At 45.2% G+C, this 17430-nt stretch overlaps 1 non-coding gene and 2 pseudogenes across 1 annotated transcript; 1 reads left to right on the forward strand and 2 right to left on the reverse strand.

Annotated features, from left to right (window-relative positions):
* Positions 1–218: 218 nt before the first annotated feature.
* Positions 219–322, forward strand: LOC122204293. Its single transcript, XR_006195593.1, has one exon. It is a non-coding gene; the product is annotated as a U6 spliceosomal RNA (small nuclear RNA).
* A 2809-nt stretch (positions 323–3131) lies between these two features.
* LOC122203352 lies at positions 3132–4878 on the reverse strand (annotated as a pseudogene).
* Positions 4879–14580: 9702 nt separating this feature from the next.
* On the reverse strand, positions 14581–15305 carry LOC122204022 (annotated as a pseudogene).
* Positions 15306–17430: the final 2125 nt, after the last annotated feature.

Raw genomic sequence — 17430 nt, forward strand, 5'->3', positions numbered from 1 at the left:
TTCTATAGGAGTGTTTATGGCAGCAATATGCATAATAGACAGAAGGTGTCAATGACACAAATGTCCATCAGCTGATAAATAGATAATGAACATATGGTGCATCCATACAGTGAAATACTAGTCACCAATTTAAAAAGGTGAACTACAGAGCCAGATATAACTAGATGGACCTCAAAAACATATTACACCTAAGATTCAGCAACAGAAGGCAATCACACATTTGTTTTGACAGCCTATGCAATAAAATTGGAACCTTCCAGATAGATTAGCATGGGCTCCACACAAGGATGATAGGCAATTAAGTGAAACATTCCATACATTTACAGATGGTGATGTTCCCACAGCAATGTGCATGCACCTAATGTGGGTGAATGGGGCACTTAAAATGGCACATGTTCAGTGTTTCAGTGCACATGAAATGCCCACAATAAATCACTGCAGACAGAATGGAATTTGTGGCTACAAAGGGCGGAGTGCAGTGGCGACAGTGACTTCACTGCTGGTAGGTCCAAGGTTTCTCTGCAGGTGATGGAAATGTGGTAAATTCAGTCATGATAGAGGTTGTCCAACTGTGTAACTATACTAAAGACCATGGAATTGTACACTGTAAATGAATGAACTTTGTGGCATGCAAATTATCTCAATAGCTTTGTTTTGCTTTGTTTTTAGAAAAAAACAATACGAGGGAGAGCAACTGTGACCGACCTTTTAAGGTCGTTCTGTGCTCAGAGCAGACCCTCACAACTTCTAGGGTGTCCGTGGTCTCCCTGTTTGTTTGTCACAGGCAATAATGGGGGTGACCACGAGGGGCAGGGGCAGGTTTTTGTCTTAGGTCCCCATGGGCCTGTAGCACTGTGTCAGCATTGATGCTTTCATCCCACACTGAGCAGTAATAATCAGCCTCGTCCTTAGGCTGCAGGCCCAATATGGTCAGAGAGGCTGTGTTCCCAGAGTGGGAGCCAGAGATCTGGAACTGTGAGAGCCTACTTGTCCTGAGCATCACAGTTTTGGGGCCACCGTGAGAAATCTGTTGGTACCAGCCCACATAATTTGTTCCAACATTGTTACTGTTTCCAGTGCAGGTGAGGGTGACCTTCTGTCCCACAGACCCTGATGTGTATGCTTCCTATGTCAGTGGAGACTGTGCCCAGGACCCTGTAACAGAGCAGTGGAGACACAGACAGGGGAGTCTCAAGGAAGAAGAAGAAGAAAAAAACAGAAGAAGAAGAAGGAGAAGGAGAGGACAAAGTGGAAGAAGTAGTCAACCTGTAGTTAGCACTGCAGGATGGAGTGGATTGACTGTGGGGCCCAAGAAGGTTGGATCTCATGTTCCTGAGCCTGGGTCACTGGAGGAGCACTACGACGTTTGGGTTGTGTTGGTCAGTGATGTCTGGCTTCATTATGGATTGGAAACAAGTGCTGATGAGGTAGCATGATGTGGAGACAAAAAAGGAACCTTGGTCCCAGGGTACATGGTTGAGTCAATGATTTGGCTCAACTCTGGTTGAGTCCAGAGATTTGAGGAGATATCCCGGTAGTGATGTGTCAAAATCATGTCATTCTGTCCACTGCTGTTGCTCCTTCGGGGGGCAGTAGAGAGTGCATTTCTGTCCTGGGGTCTCTGTCCCTGATGGAGGCTGGATCAGCAGGGAGAGGTGTGGAGATCTGTGAGCACAGGGCAGGGTCAACACTTCAGAGAGTGGGGCTAGAGTAGGATCCCTGCTGGAGCTCAGGAAGCATTCATCTGGGTGGTAAGTAAGAACAGGGAGGACTAGGGGCATTCAGTCTGTGGTGGCCACGATCTGACACCTTGATCCTTAAGTCGCCAACGAGGGCACACCTGCCTCACACTTCTTACTCCATTCCACACCCTGAGGAATTGGGTCTGTGATGGTTAAATTACGTGTAGCTTGTGTAGGCCATGAGAGCCAGATGTTTGGTCTAACATGATTTTAGTAGTTTCTGCGAATATATATTTCACATGATATTAAGAAGTAAATGAGTAGGGGCACCTGGGTGGCTCAGTCAGTTAAGCAACTGACTCTTGATTTCAGATCAGGTCATGATCTCACGGTTCATAAGATTGAACTCTGCATTGGGGTCTGAGCTGAAAGCATGAAGCCTGATTGGGATTCTCTCTTCCCTTCTCTCACTGCCTCCCCCCACCCCACTGTGCTCTCTCTCTTCTCAAATAAAGGAATAAATTTTAAAAAATGGAATTAAGTCAGTAGACTTTTATTAAAGCCAATTACCATCCATAATGTGAATGTGCCTCATCCAATCAGTTGAAGGCCTTGATGTAGAAAAGACTGACCTTGCACAGAAAGAAGGGATTCTGGGAACACATTGCCCTCAGAACAAAACTACAACGTCTACACTTCCTCTCCTGGGTCTGTGGCCTTCCAGCCCACACTGTGGATTTTGGACTTGCCAACCACTACAACAATGGATAAGATTCCTTAAAATAAATATCTCAGAGAGATTGATATGCACACATAGACATGCACATATACATACATTATATTACACATACATACACACATGCATCTTATTGGTTCTGTTTCTCAGGAGAACCCTAACTCATGTGCAGTCCTTTATCCAAATCTCAGTCTTATTCTTTGTTTTTTTCTAGCCCTTTGCATGGTTCACTTCTACAGAGGGATCAAGACAGCTGATCAGGCAATGCTAAGTCTGTGCTCTAGGTCCTGCAAAGACCTTGAGAAATCATGATCACAAAGTGATCACAGGTGTCAGGTGGTGGGGAAGTGACCACCATTGAAGTTTCTTGCAACTCTTCACCTTCTTTCTACCTCTGAGAAGAGAAGGCTCAGCACAGAGCCTGACACGGTGCTTGAACTCACGATCTGTGAGATCATGACCTGAGCCGAAGTCAGTCGCCTAACCAACTGAGCCATCCAGGCCCCCCTATACTTTCTGCTTTCTAACTCTCATGTGAATGCCTACATTTCATATCAACACCTCGTGCCTGGGAGTGAGTGTGTGTTGGTCTGGAATTGATCAGGTGCATGGACATCAGAATGGTCATGGGATTGAGCTATGATTTTATGAGATGGAAACAACCTGGCCCATATCCCCTGCCCAGATGCCAGTGTCCATAGTCCATGTCCCAACTTGAATAACAAAGAGGGTAGAGGGAAGAAGAGGTGGCAGGCACGGCCATATTTGGTGAAACTTATCATTTTCTTCTCCTATTTGAACCCCAAATCCCCAGCCATGTGATTAGTCAGTGACTAAGCCCAGTTCCAACCAGATAGCCACTGTATACCCAAGCCACTTGGACAATCCCCTCCCTGGTCACCATGATGATTTCAGGGGAGATGGTGGAGTGATCTGGTCCAGGCAACTTGAAAACCGAAGTTTCTGGTCAATGGGTCATGGAGGGCAAATCTCTCGTCCAGAGGGTGTGTTGTATGGACCTCATTCTGGGACTGCAGGGACATTTGTCCCAATCTGGGAAGTCAGCCTGAGACACAGTATGTTTTACTTCTGTTTCTTCTCTCTACTTCCAGACACTGTCAGTTCCCTGAGCAGGTGTGCCCTCCATGTGTTTCCTTTGCTGTGTCATGACCCCTTAGACCCAAGTCTGCCATGTAGCAAGGGTTCAGTAAAGGGTGTGAATGCATACCATTGGAAGAGTGGACTATCCTAAGCCAGACACAGCTGGACTCTGAGTCCTGGTTCTGTCCTGACCCCTTGATAAGGACTGAACTGTGTGCCTTCAAAACCCTATGTGGAAATCCTAACCCACATTGTGATGTTTGCAGATAAGGCATTGAAGCATGTAATTATGGATTAACGAGGTCATATGGGTGGTGTCCTAAAACATAGGGATGATGTCTTTATAAGAAGAGGTAGAGACACCAGAGGAGAAAACACAAACAAGGCCATGTGAGCACCCAGGAAGAACGCCACCATCTGCAAGCCAAAGAGAGAGACCTCAGGAGAAATCAAAGCTGGCAACACCTTGAACTTGGAGATTCAGCATCCAGAACTGTGAGAAATTCAATATCTTTTGGATTAGCCACACAGTCTATGGTTATGTTATGGTAGCCCTAGCAGACAGGCACAAGCCTCAGGGACTCTGTCCCCAGGGCAATATCCCAGCGTACAGGAATTTCTGCTCAGTTTGCATGAAACAGAAAATGTGTACCTGCAAGACAGGCTGCAGAGACACAATTGAGAGGACAAGGACACATATCCTAGAGAAAGTTCCCTGAGTTGGGTTTCAGACCTCAGATTTAGGTCAAACAAAAGGGGAACCGGCTATCTTGGCAGAAGATGGGGGCTGCAAAAGAAATCCCATCACTGCAGGGACAGCATGTTTTAGTCTCACTTCCCCACAGGCCTGGAGCACTGTGTGAGCTCTCAGACTATCATCCCATGCTGAGCAGTAATATCAGCCTCGTCCTCAGCCTGCAGCCCAGTGATGGTCAGCGTGCCTGAACTGCCAGACTTTGAGCCAGAGAATCTATCTGGGACCCCCGAGGCTTTGCTGTTATCCCAATAGATGACAGTTTTGGGGCCCATTCCTGGGACTTGTTGGTACCAGCTCACAGCATTACCACCCCCCGGATGTTGGAGCTGCTTCCGGTGCAGGAGATGGTGATCCTCTGGCCTAGGGTCCCAGACACTGATGGTGGCTGAGTCAGCACAGACTGGGCCCAGGACCCTGCAAATGAGAGACACAGAGACCGTGATGCCGGGGTCTAGAGACAAGAGGAAAAAGCAGGACCCACATGTCCTCCAAGGGCCCCTTCCCTTGGCCTCACATCCAGTTACCTGTACAGTGAGCAAGTAGGGTGAGGAGAAGAGGGGTCCAGGCCATGGTGGAAGTCATCACTGTTCCTACCTTCTGTAACCCACGGTGTGCAGACCTCCCCTAATAGGTGTCTTCCCCCTTTTCATTCTCTAAGAGGGGGAGGATCTGTCCATGCAAATGAGATTCATAGCTGTCTAACACTTCACTGGCCCTGGGTCAGGCCTCTCTGTTGAGGAGGTAAGGGGATGGGTATGGGAGGGGCTGTGTGGGGCCAGGGGGTGTGGATGTCACCGCTGTGAGCCCTGAACATAGGGCACAGGCAGTTCCAGGTGGCAGGTCCCAGCTCTGATCACCTTTTAACCCTTGAAATGGGCCGTATGTGTCCCTTGGTGGTCCAGGCCCAGACACAGCATTGTGTGACATGTGACTGGAGCCAGTCAGACACACCTCCTGACATCCTACTGCTTTGTCCCCTACCCCCTGCTTTAGGGCCAGGTATCCCCTTATGTTGCCTCCCATTACCTCAAGGAAAGCTGTATACTCTACCCAGACTCTTCAAGGTCTGGCCATGGCTACCTTGGCTGTTCATGGGTCAGGGTCGAGGTGGCGTCTCGGCTCAGATTCCTTTTCAGTCAGGATCAAATCCAGAGCACTGTGCTACCCCCATGAAGACGTGTCTCTTTCTGTGCAGGACACATGTTTTTTCCTCTTATGTGATTCCTTGCTTGTTACAAATTTAGCAGTGTATCTCCAACACACAAAAAAATATTTTTTCAAAGTCCATTTTCCTGGTGAACTGTAAGTATTTTTGTTTTTTATCTGATCTTTATTCAAGATTCACCATTTTATTGGTCTTCTCACTAATAGATGAGTTGAGTAACATATTTTACACTTGTTCATTTTGTATTTGTATGAGAATCAGATATTTGGCTTTTTGAGTCTGGCTAATTCTGATCCCACTCCCAGGACACAGAAAAGGTTAAATGTGTCAGTGCCTTCTGTGACCTCCCTGTGAGGTGGAGTCTCTCAGCAATGATCCTGAGGTGGCCTGGGGTGGCACTTACTGGGGACCGGAGCAGATGAGGAACCATCATGGGATGTGTACAGAGCATCTTGTGCTGGGCCTCTGGGACTGATCCTCTCCTGAGGAAGGGACAGATGGAGGAGAAAACCACAGGTGGTCATGGGATGTCTTATGTTTTATAAGACATTAGAAAACTCTGGGAGTCAGAATTACAACCGTATGAGACAGAAACCCCATGGTCTGTGTCTCCCGCTCAGCTCTTAACGTACACAACACAAGACTCAAACATGAATCAGCTATGAGGGTGGAGGGCAGAGCTGGTAATAAGGAGCTGAGTGATATACAAGGTGGGGATGCTTGCACAAACCGTCTGACCTTTTCCTCTCCTATCCAGACCCACATCTTCCAGTCATGCTGTCAGAACGTGATTGATCCAGCTCCAAATGCTGGGATGAACCTCATTTTTCTGGGAGAAATCAGATGAATTTCTTTCTGGTACCATGTTGATGGCAGGGAAGATGGTGTAAGAGATCTGGTCCAGTCCTGAAGCCTGGGATTCCTGATCAATGGGTCCAGGATGACGAGAATCTCTTATTCTGGATGGCTTGTTGTGTGGATGCAATACATGGGAATGCAGAGGCATTTTGTTCCTATGTGGGAAATCAGCTTGGGGACATGGGGGTCATGGAGAAGGGTCGTCTCAGATAACCATCAGAGAAAGAAGAGTGAGTCCTGAAGGATTTCCCTCTTGTTATCTGGAGAGGAAATATGCCTGTGTTTTATTTTCTTAAGTTTTATTTATTTATTTATTTTGAGAGAGAGAGAGAGAGAGAGAAAGAGAAAATGAGTAGGGGAGGGGCAGAGAGAGAGCGAAAGAGAATCCCAAGCAGGCTCCACACTGCCAATGCAAAGCTGCCTGACGTGGGGCTTGAACTCACAAACCGTGAGATCATGGCCTGAGCTGAAATCAAGAGTCAGATGCTTAAGCGACCCAACCACCCAGACACCCCGAAATATCCCCATGTTACCACTGAACAAGACAGGGAGGTTGTTGACGCTTCCATCATGGGGGTGAACTTGGGGCCTCATCTCCATACCTCTGATCAAGAATGTTCTCCCTAGGAGCTCACTCACATGCCATCCAGCTCCTAAGGGTTAGCTCGAAGCCACACCCCCTTCTTCGGTGCCTCCTTCCTCCCCAAACTTGCTGAATCTGCCCATTATCCTCTAACAGCTACCGGTGTTCCCACTGGCTTGCTTCCTCCCTCCTCCTCATTCATGTTCACTGAAACATCTGGACTTTTCTTCATAAGCTTGAATTAGATCCTGTGTCTTTTTGTCAAATGCTCCAGTGGCTCCTGTATCCACCTACAATACTCAACTCCCCTCACTCCATGGTAACATTTTACATGTGTTTATGCTTTTCCTGGTTTGTTTTCCCTTTCCCAGATAGCGTCAGCTCCCTGATGACAGGGGCAATCCCTGTCTTGCCTACACTGTATCCTGAGCCTCTAGACCAAGTGTGGTACCAAGTATGTTTTAGTAAATAGTGTGGGACGAAGGAACTCTTGGTGAGTCAACTGTCCTAAGTCAAATGCAGTTGGACTCCTGTGTCTCTGGTTCCAACCTGACACTTCATGGACCTGGCCCCCAGGGAAGGCTGACCATTGCATCAAGGGATTTCTGCTCAATGTGAGACGGTATCACAATATGTGTTGCCAAGGACTGGATTTGGGGACATAGTTTGAGAGGATGAGGACAGATTGTAAATTATGTACAGTTAGATGCAATAAGTGTCCAGAGAGTGAAGGGCCCACAAGAGGAGGAGGGAGGCTGCATCTTGATTCTTCACTGATCTGGAACAGTGTTTGTCCAGATGGCCCCATGTCTGGACCCAGTGGTCAGACTTGTCTTAGGACAGGACCTAAGAAATCATGCCTTGGCAGACCTGAAGCCAGAGGTTTCATCTCAGATAACAATGAGACAAGATCTCCTCAGTCCCTATTTCTATGGCTTCCACATATGTGTTTTGTGCCAGGCCACAATTTCATCTCATGTTGCTGCTTTTTCTGCTACAGATGATTTTGTCCTTGAGATATGACCCCAACCTCATGGATGGATGAGTCTGTAGATCCTGGAAACAAAACTTAAATTACAGAAAATATAGGGGGCAGGGATATTTGGAGTTCCTTATTACTTGGTCCAAAGCCTAACTCACTTTGGGGATTCAGAGCACAAAGCTCGGGATGCCAGCAAGGTTAGCGAATGGGGAGGGAATGGCAGAAAAGAGAAAATAAATCTGAATACAAATTGAGAAGGAAACCCTGGGCGTTCCTCTGCTACATCGGTGCAGGAGACTTGATACACATTTGCTAAGATACACACTCATTTTAAATTTCCTCACAGATCAGATCATTCCTTACAAGATCATGTAGATCTTGCCTTACATTGACAAGTTAGTAGAAAGAATCCATGAAAACTATCATTGTAGACAGATGAAATTGGGAGTGGGTGCTCAAGGAGCTAGAATCTCATTTCCTCCTAGGCCTGGGACATGGGGCCTTTCATTGTGCTGGTCAGTGGGGTTCAAATTCATCCTTAAGTTGCAGTCAAGAACTTCAGCACACAAGACTTCTCCAGTAGGCATGACTTCCCACTACATATGCCTCCACAAGACCAGGCAAACAACATCCCATGTGGGGTAGGGATACACCCACATGCCTTCCAAGAGAGGCCAAGGCAGCCATTGGAGGTGACCTCTTTTTGATCAGTTTCCTCAGACTGTCTTCCCGGGAATTATGGATGCAAGTTCCACTTGTAACCCTTGAAAATACAGAGTTTCTGAGATCACATGCTGCCCTCTTCATGTGCCTGTCTTCTGGCCCCAATTCTCCAACAAGTTACAAGTCACAGGGTCCTTCGCCAGGTTGAAGTGATGAACAGAAACCATCGCCCCAGATGCACACTGTGGGGGGCACTATATAGACTCATCGCCAGGGGTCCCCAGCAACAGGCCTGTTGCACTCACACTCTGTGCTTCCGCCTTCAGACAGAGGGTCCTCTACCCGGTCCGTGTCCTTGGTTGACACTGCATGTCTGTGCTCTCACCCTGACTTGTTTCTTCTGACTTCAGACCAACTTCCTGGGCCTTATCCTCCTCAGAGACAAGCTGGCCTGAGGACACAGGGCAGGATTCTCCCAGGGCTATATTCCAGTCACATGTTTTCTTAGTGTTTCTACTTTCTTTTCTTTTTTCTTTTCTAAAATTCCCCACCATTTCAAGGACATTTTACCAAAGCTATTACAATGATTGTATTGGTCAATTCTGGGAGGATTGACATCTTTACCAAGTTGAATATTTAAGATTAAATTTTTTTAAGTTTATTTTTATTTTATTTTTGAGACAGAGAGAGACAGAGCATGAACGGGGGAGGGTCAGAGAGAGAGGGAGACACAGAATCGGAAGCAGGCTCCAGGCTCTGAGCCATCAGCCCAGAGCCCGACGTGGGGCTCGAACTCATGGACCGCGAGATCATGACCTGAGCTGAAGTCGGACGCTTAACTGACTGAGCCACCCAGGCGCCCCCAAGTTGAATATTTAGACCCATAAGCCAGATAGATCTGTACATGTATTTAAACCTTTAATCTCCCTTTGAATGGTTTATAATTTTTAGTGCATAAAATTCTCAAATTCTTTCAGATCTTTCCTTATATGTTTCATATTTTTGATGCTATTGTAGATGATATTATTTCCAATTTTCATCTTTGGAGGTTGATGCTAGAATAGATAATACAATTCCCACGTGTGTGTGGGGATTGCATCCCCACCCCAAATGGAAACACTCGGACCAGAAGCATATCTGAGTCACTCTACACTCTCCAGAGAGCATGGCCAGAATCAGCCTTTTCATTCTTATCCAATTTCTTCATTAAGAGCTATTAATCTCTGAGCATGGGATTACTTCCAGTGCAACATTAACAGGGTGAGACTATATTATCAATGGATTAATCCAAATTTTGATCTGAAGAAAAGTATGTGATACTATCAGATCAAGTGGACTGAGGAAACTCAGGTGCTGACAGAAGAAATGACAATGCCATTGACCCCCTAAGCCAGGCAGGGTAGAGCCCCTGTTGTGAAGGGCACACCAGGTCAGGAGGGTGCAGGCCAGGTTTTTGTTTCACTTCCCCATAGATCTGGAGCACAGTGGAAGTCTTTAGAAGGAGGGTAGCTGGGTCATCCCCTGCTGGCACAGGGAACCTGTAAACACAGACCCTCATGGGAAACGGGGCAGCGGAAAAGGTGAAGCTGCTTGGTGGTCTGTGACAGTGAGGGTGACACCCACTCAAGAGCTGCCATGGATCTGGAGATGTCCCTACCTGTGCAGTGAGCCAGGAGCACCAGGAGCACAAGGAGAAGGGTCCAGGCCATGATGGATGCTCCTCCTGCAGCCCCAGATCAGGGCGGGCATGTAGCGGTTTCTTTTGTCTTCTCCCTGGACTCGTGGGGACCAGCTGTTCACACAGATTTCCATCCTGCCTACTAGCTGAAGTGTCAGCTTAGTCCCTTAGAAAGAGGGGGCTGATTTCCACAGAGACTCAGAGTTTGTCTCCTGGGAGGGACCAGGGAAGAAGCAGCTGCCGGAAATTTCCACAGACCTGTGAGCAGGAGACCCCTCCCAGCCAGAGGGGACACAGCTGCTGAGTCGTCACTAGCACACATAGGCAAAAGTGTGGGCGCCCTAAGGGGGTTGTAGGGTACACAGCAGGGGGCCCCCAGTGTGCTCTTCCTGGGGAGGCCGACAGTGCCCCCTGTTGCCCACAGGTCAAGCTTCAGTCTGTCCCTGGAAAGGATGTCAGGGACACTGACCTGACAGCCTGGCCACTGTCAGACCACAAGCATCCACGTGCCATATGCCCTAGTGCCCAAGGTAACTCATATGAACAAACAGCCTTCCCACCAAGAATTTCTGTGTTTGTCAGAGAAAGAATTGTGGTGAATCACCACCAAGCACCGTGAATGGGGCCGCAGTGGGTTGAGAATGCAGTGGTTTCTGGAAGCACACACCTGAGCTGCTGTCTCAGGTGGGCCACGTGAGGGAGGAGACTGGTTCTCTGGGTGGAGAGTTGGGACCAGGGTTCCTACAGCAGGACAAATAAAACACACTACCTTCCCAGAAGAAAGATGGAATTGGAGGTGGGTGGGGCATCAGATATGATGTGTTGAGGGGACGGAAACTACGCCATTTGACAGCAGCTTTGAGCAAATGGAATGTAAGTGCGAAAGGGGTGAGGACGTTTGACGCCTAAGTGTAAAAGTACTTCTATGTCAGAGTGAGGTGCTTGGCTTTTATTTTATTTGTATTTCTTAGAGATTGAAAACGGGAGAAATATTGTTGAAATGCAGCATATTGTTTTTATTTATTCTGTTTAACTTTTCAGCTTTTCCAAGTATAATAAAAAATCAAACATTGTATGCACTTAAGGCACAGAATGGAGATTGGATATACATTAAAATTGTGAGGTGAAACAATCAAGCTAATCAATACATTTATCACTTCATATACATGCCAGTTTTCTATTTTTATTCCTCCCTCCCTCCCTCCTTCCTTCATTCCTTTCTTCGCTCTCTCTTTTTTTCTTTCTTTCTTTCTCCTCTCTCTTTCTTCTTTCTTCTTTCTTTCTTTCTTTCTTTCTTTCTTTCTTTCTTTCTTTCTTTCTTTCTTTTATGAGAACCCTTAAGATCTATCCTGTCTGCAAATTTCAAATCTACAGTACAGTATTATTAACTAAGAAACTTATACTTTAGACAGACATTGTGGTGTCAGTTTCAACAATGTGCCTGACGACAACAGAGCAGGCAAGGCCGTGTCCAGAGGGCCTGAGGGCTGAGTATACAGGGAATCTGGAGGAGGAAGATGAGCAAGTAGGGCCCACAAGGAAGAGCATGGAGAGGTGACCGTGGCCCTGGACTGAGGGTGAGGGAAAGGATGAGCTGAGGGCTCCAGCTGTGTGCACTGTCGGGAAGGACATGAGAAGGAAAAATAAGGTTGAGGACAGTTAAAGGGGTTTGTGTCACATGTGTAAAGGTGGGCATGTGGGAACTACGTGGGAACAAGAACGTGAGATATGCGAAGTCCGTCCTCCCCGTGTAGTGGCCGGAGCATCGCTTCCTGCTGTGCACTAGCTCTGGGTCAGTGGTAAGGAAAGGAGAAGATAAGAGAGGGGGGAAGATGAAAAAAAGGAATAAGAAGGAAATGCAGGGAGCACCCCTGCTCACAGAACCAAGATAAAGCGTACAAATCCATTAGAAGTAAATCAGGAAATCCCTCAGTTTTTGTTTTTTTTTTACTCCTGTCTTTATGTAATTACTTAAGCAATTACCGTTCAGATTTGTGCTCCTTTTAATTCTTCTGTTCTCTTTTTAATGTGTCTATTTTTTTTCTGTATTCATTCAGTTACTAAGACCATTGTGTTAATATCTGCAACTGTAATTGTGGACTAGTTATTCCTCTCTTTGCTTCTATAATTTATTCTTCAGATAATTTTGCAAAGGTATGTTATTATATACTTATCTTTTTTCTTGAATAGATTATTTTATCACTATTATATGTGTCACTGGTTTTCTAGAAAATTTCTTCCCTTAGTCTTTGGCGTGACACTTATAAAACCACATCTTTTTGTACTTTCATGGTTACAGGGTATACTTTTTTTTAAATTTTAACCATCATGCTCTGTTAGGTCAATCCATGTCTGTAACTGGAACAATTTGTCCATTTAAATGCAATATAATTTAACATCATTATGTAGTATATTAAGTTTAATATCATTTTTGTTATTTTGTTCTCTTCTTAAATCTAGATTTAGATTTAAACAATTTAAGTTCCTTTATTACTCTTTTCTTAGAAGTCTCTGTTTGTCAAAAGACTACCTGCTCTCCGCAGAGAGGTATCCACTGTATTTACTTTCCAATCTGGGTTTTGACGGGGCCTTTGTACTCAGTCTGGAATTTAATTTTCTTTTCTGGTGTACTTATGACTCATTTTCCTCTCTATTAGTCCAGTTTTGTAAGTGTTCTCAGGATGAACATTGATATAAAACATTATACAGTAAAAGGGACCTCTGTCTTCTTAGAAATTCGTTCTCAGCTCATCCATTAAGGGGCATTCAGGGAAGGGAATCCCACTCACATTCATCCCTATTATATTTATTTGGTAATGTTCCATGGGTTAACAGTGAAAAGACAACAAAATGTCTGGATTTTTTCCGGTAATATCAGGGTTCTCTGGACAATGTAGGATGGGTTCATAGGCCTTTTTCTCAAAAATAGTGAGATTCCTTTCAGCATCATTCCAGACCGAGTCAGAGGGAAAACAGAGAAAGACTATGACACATGCTCTTACACTTTACTGGTCTCACCCGGGTAATTACATCTGCAACAGTCTCATTTGCAAAAAGGTCTCATCCTGAAATATGAGAGTTTTTAGAACTTTTAATCACATGAATTGTTGGAGACACAGTTCAACGCGTAGCAATTAATATCCACAGTTTTTTCAGATTTTCTTAGTTTTTCCCTAATGTCCTTTTTCTGTAGTAAGATCCAGTTTAAGATTCTTTGAGACATTGAGTTGTGAATTGTCCTTAAGCTTCTCTTACTGTGACACTTCTCCAGACTGTCCCTCTTGTTGGTGCCTTTGTCCATACTTACTGAGTGGGGGTTATGCCTGACGTCATTCAAGCCAAGGGATTACACCTGTTCCATGAAATCTCTGGATGGGAATGTGTCTCATCTGATCCATTTATTTATACCATCAGTTAACAATATGGACGGCAGATACATGTGTAGACACTGAGTTACAACCCAATCCTTTTATGTTCCTGTGGTTGAAATCTTTCTAGTTTTGCCTCAGGGGGGCCCTTTAGGTTGGCTTGAGAGCTCCTAGACAAACCCTGTCCTTGTGTGTGTGCTCACATGGGTATGTGTGGTGGTTGTGCGCTGATTTGCTTGCGTTTGTTTGGGAGACAATGCCAGACAATGACAGAGTGTCATTTAAGGGCCATTAGTATCATATAGAATAATCCGTGGCTCAGAGTGTTTTCCTCTGTTCACATGATTAATTCTTTTTCGGTGTTTAGCACCCCCACGACCTACAGATGTTTGCAGAGTTTTGCTGCTTCCAATGTTGGATATAATTATCAACATTTATTTATAAAAGTGGCACCTCCATGGGTGACCTCTTAGTTGGTTCCTGGTTTGGGTATTTACATTTAAACCTAGAATAAGTATCCATGTGCCAAGTTTAAGTTGCTTCCAGGCCTAATAGTGATTAGGAATAAGTTGTTATAAGCATTGAAGTGCAGGGTTTTTCCTATGGACAAAAGTTTTGAAACTTATCTTCATAATTTTATAAAATTTTAAATTGGCATTTTTTCACAAATAAGAGATAACAAGACAACACTAGACACCACCAATGAGATAATAGTACCAGATGCAAATAAGGCTGACTTATTTTTCAGGTACCACACAGGGTAGAGTTCAGAGGAAAAATGAAAATGCTTCATTTCTTTTTATATCAGAAGGAAAAATTGATATGATCTGGCCTAGAATAAAATACCTCAGCTGATAAAACAAGAGATTTCTCTTTCATCAAGACTCTGTGTTGGAAGGGCTTTCTGAGAGTGACTTTGAGGACAGAAAGGACAGGAGGAACCTCACTCACGGGAGGTGCCCTTGCATGGACCTGCGCCCAAGTCATCAGCCACAGAATGAGCAGAATCACAGGCTAAGCTGAGGAGGCAACTGCTGATGTGTTTCCCTCTTTACAGATGAGTAACTAGGTTTTTGTCTCACTTCCCCACAGGCCTGGACCACTGTGTAAGCTCTGCCACTGCTATACCATGATGAGCAGTAATAATCAGCCTCGTCTTCGGCCTGGAGCCCAGTGATGGTCAGGGTGCCTGTGCTGCCAGACTTGGAGCCGGAGAATCGATCAGGGACCCCTGAGGGTCGGCTGCTATCATAATAGATGATGGTTTTGGGGCCCATTCCTGGGATTTGTTGGTACCAGCCCACGTAACTAGCAACTCCAGTGCAGGAGATAGTGACCCTCTGGCCCAGGGCCCCAGACACGGAGGATGGTTTGATTCGGCCCCGACTGAGCCCAAATCCCTGGAAAGAGAAACAACAGAGAGGATATTCCTGGGGTCTAGAGACAAGAGGAGGAATCAGGCGCACACTTGTGCTTCCAGAACCCCTTCCCGTGTCCCCACATCAAGTCACCTGTGCAGTGAGCGAGGAGGGTGAGGAAGAGAGGGGACCAGGCCATGGCGGAGGTCAGCACCGATCCTGCCTTCTGTTGCCTCACAGCTGAGCAGAGCCTCCCTTCACCTCTCCCTTCACCTCTTGATCTGTTGAGAGGGGGAGGGCCCAACCATGCAAATGCGACCCCCCTGTTTTTTGACTCCTCACTGACTTCTTTAGGTGCCTCTGCCTGAGGATGTCAGGGGGATGGGCAGGGTGGGGTCAATTTCAGGGCAGGGGTGGGGAGGTCACAGATGTGAGGCCTGAGCAGAGGGCACAGGCAGTGGCAGGTGGCAGTTCTCATCTCTGATCTACCGTGACCCCTCAGAAACAGGCCTTGAGTGCCCCTTAGTGTCCAGACACAGTCATGCCATTGTATGACATGAGCAGAGCCCATCAGAGACCACTTCTGCCTCCCCACTCCTCTAGCCACTCTCCTCTATCCAAGTGTTAGACCAGGTATCCCCACGTGGCCCCCCATCACCTCAGGGCAGACTCTCTGTTCTACTCAGACTCCTAGGGGTGAGACTGTCCATGGCTCCCTTGACTGTTCATGGGTCAGGCCAGAGGAGGTGTCTCTATACACATTCCTGTAACAGTAAAGGTGTACCAATAGGGGAAGGAGTTATCTGGATATGACAGCGGAGGCAGGGCTCCAGGCATGGGTGCCTGGGAGCAGCAGAGAACAGAGGGCAGCTCCCATGGGGAAATTTGGCAGATGGACCTGACCCTGATGAGATCGTTCTTTACATGTGCTTCTTACTCTGATGGAGTGTGTTGATTCACACTCTATCTTGGGATCTATGTGAATGTGCTCATTGTCAGACGTCTGAGTCATTCCAGTTTTCTCTCCCAAAGTGCATCAGGAAATATCAGTGAGATCCTAAGGATCCCATCTGGGGAATCTGCTCTAGGATTCGTGTATACTCTTTCTGAATTCCTTCCCAAATCATGGTAGCTCTGTTCCGGAGACCTTGCAAAGGACCGTTTTCAGCCTATGCGTTCCCTGGGTGTAAGAGGAACTTGAATGACTTTCTGGTCTTTTTATTCTATGGCATCAATCTATGTGTCTCTCGAGAACAATACCACGTTGGTTTTCATGACTACAGCTTTATTAATATAATTTCAAAGTGGGAAGTAATGGTGTCTCGAGGTTTGTTCCTTCTCAAGATTGCTTTGGCAATTTGGGGTCTTTTCTGGTTGTATACAAAATTCGGGTTTTTTTAGGTTTCTGTGAAAAATGTCATTGGAATTTTTATGGGGATTGCATTGAATTTATAGAGTGCTTTGAGTAGTGTGGACATTTTAGCATTATATTTATTGTGGAGATGCCTGGATTTAGGAACTACCTGAAGGTTGTGTATGAGGTCTAAGTGTTTGTTTGACTAAGATGACCTCCATCTCTGTGGTTAAAAAATGTGGATGGATTATGATGATTCAAACGAAAGAAAAGATACTAGTTTGGCAATAAGGTAAAGAATGTGGATATGTGCATTTTTTATTTTTATTTTTTTCACTGATGTACTCTTTTTAAATCAAAACCTTTCCTGGGCACCAGCTAAGTACCGGTAAGCTGCAGACACTTAGTGTGCGAGGACAAACAAAACTGTCAAGGTCATGGAGCTTGTTGGGTTTTCATCTGATTCACTAAACTAACAGACAAAGGAGGAGATGTTTTCTTGTGAGGTATTCAATGGGAAGCATTAATAAATAAGAGGAACTCGAGAACACATACGGATTTATGTTAACCGAGAGTTGATGACTAGAAGTGTGTGTGTATAACTGTATCTTATGTATTATCTTTATGAAGTTTGTGTTTTATATAGATATATGTGTATGTGTGTGTGTATTTATATATGTGTATATGTATATATATGTATATATATATACCTGTATATATGTATATAAATACATATGTAGATATACTACATATATATGTATACATATATACATGTATATACATGTATATATATATATATGTGTGTGTATATATGTGTATATATATATACATACATATATATGTGTTTGTGTATATATATATATATGTATATATATATATATATATATATGATATAAATCCCAGGAGATATATCCTAGATGTATTGTCATGAACAGTATAGAGAGGGATTAGATAAACCACTGGGGAAAATAATTGTGTGAATATTTACAGGAGGAGTAGAACCTTGTGTGACACAGAGAAGGACTGGAGAGGGATCTGGTGTGAGTAATTATAATACATTGCACACTGAGAAAGGAGGGCTTAGAGCACCAGGAACTTTTGGGTCATGGGACTGAGCTCCGTTGGGTAGTAAGGTCTGTCTGGAT

Source organism: Panthera leo, chromosome D3 (assembly GCF_018350215.1).
Source record: "Panthera leo isolate Ple1 chromosome D3, P.leo_Ple1_pat1.1, whole genome shotgun sequence".
NCBI lineage: Eukaryota > Metazoa > Chordata > Mammalia > Carnivora > Felidae > Panthera > Panthera leo.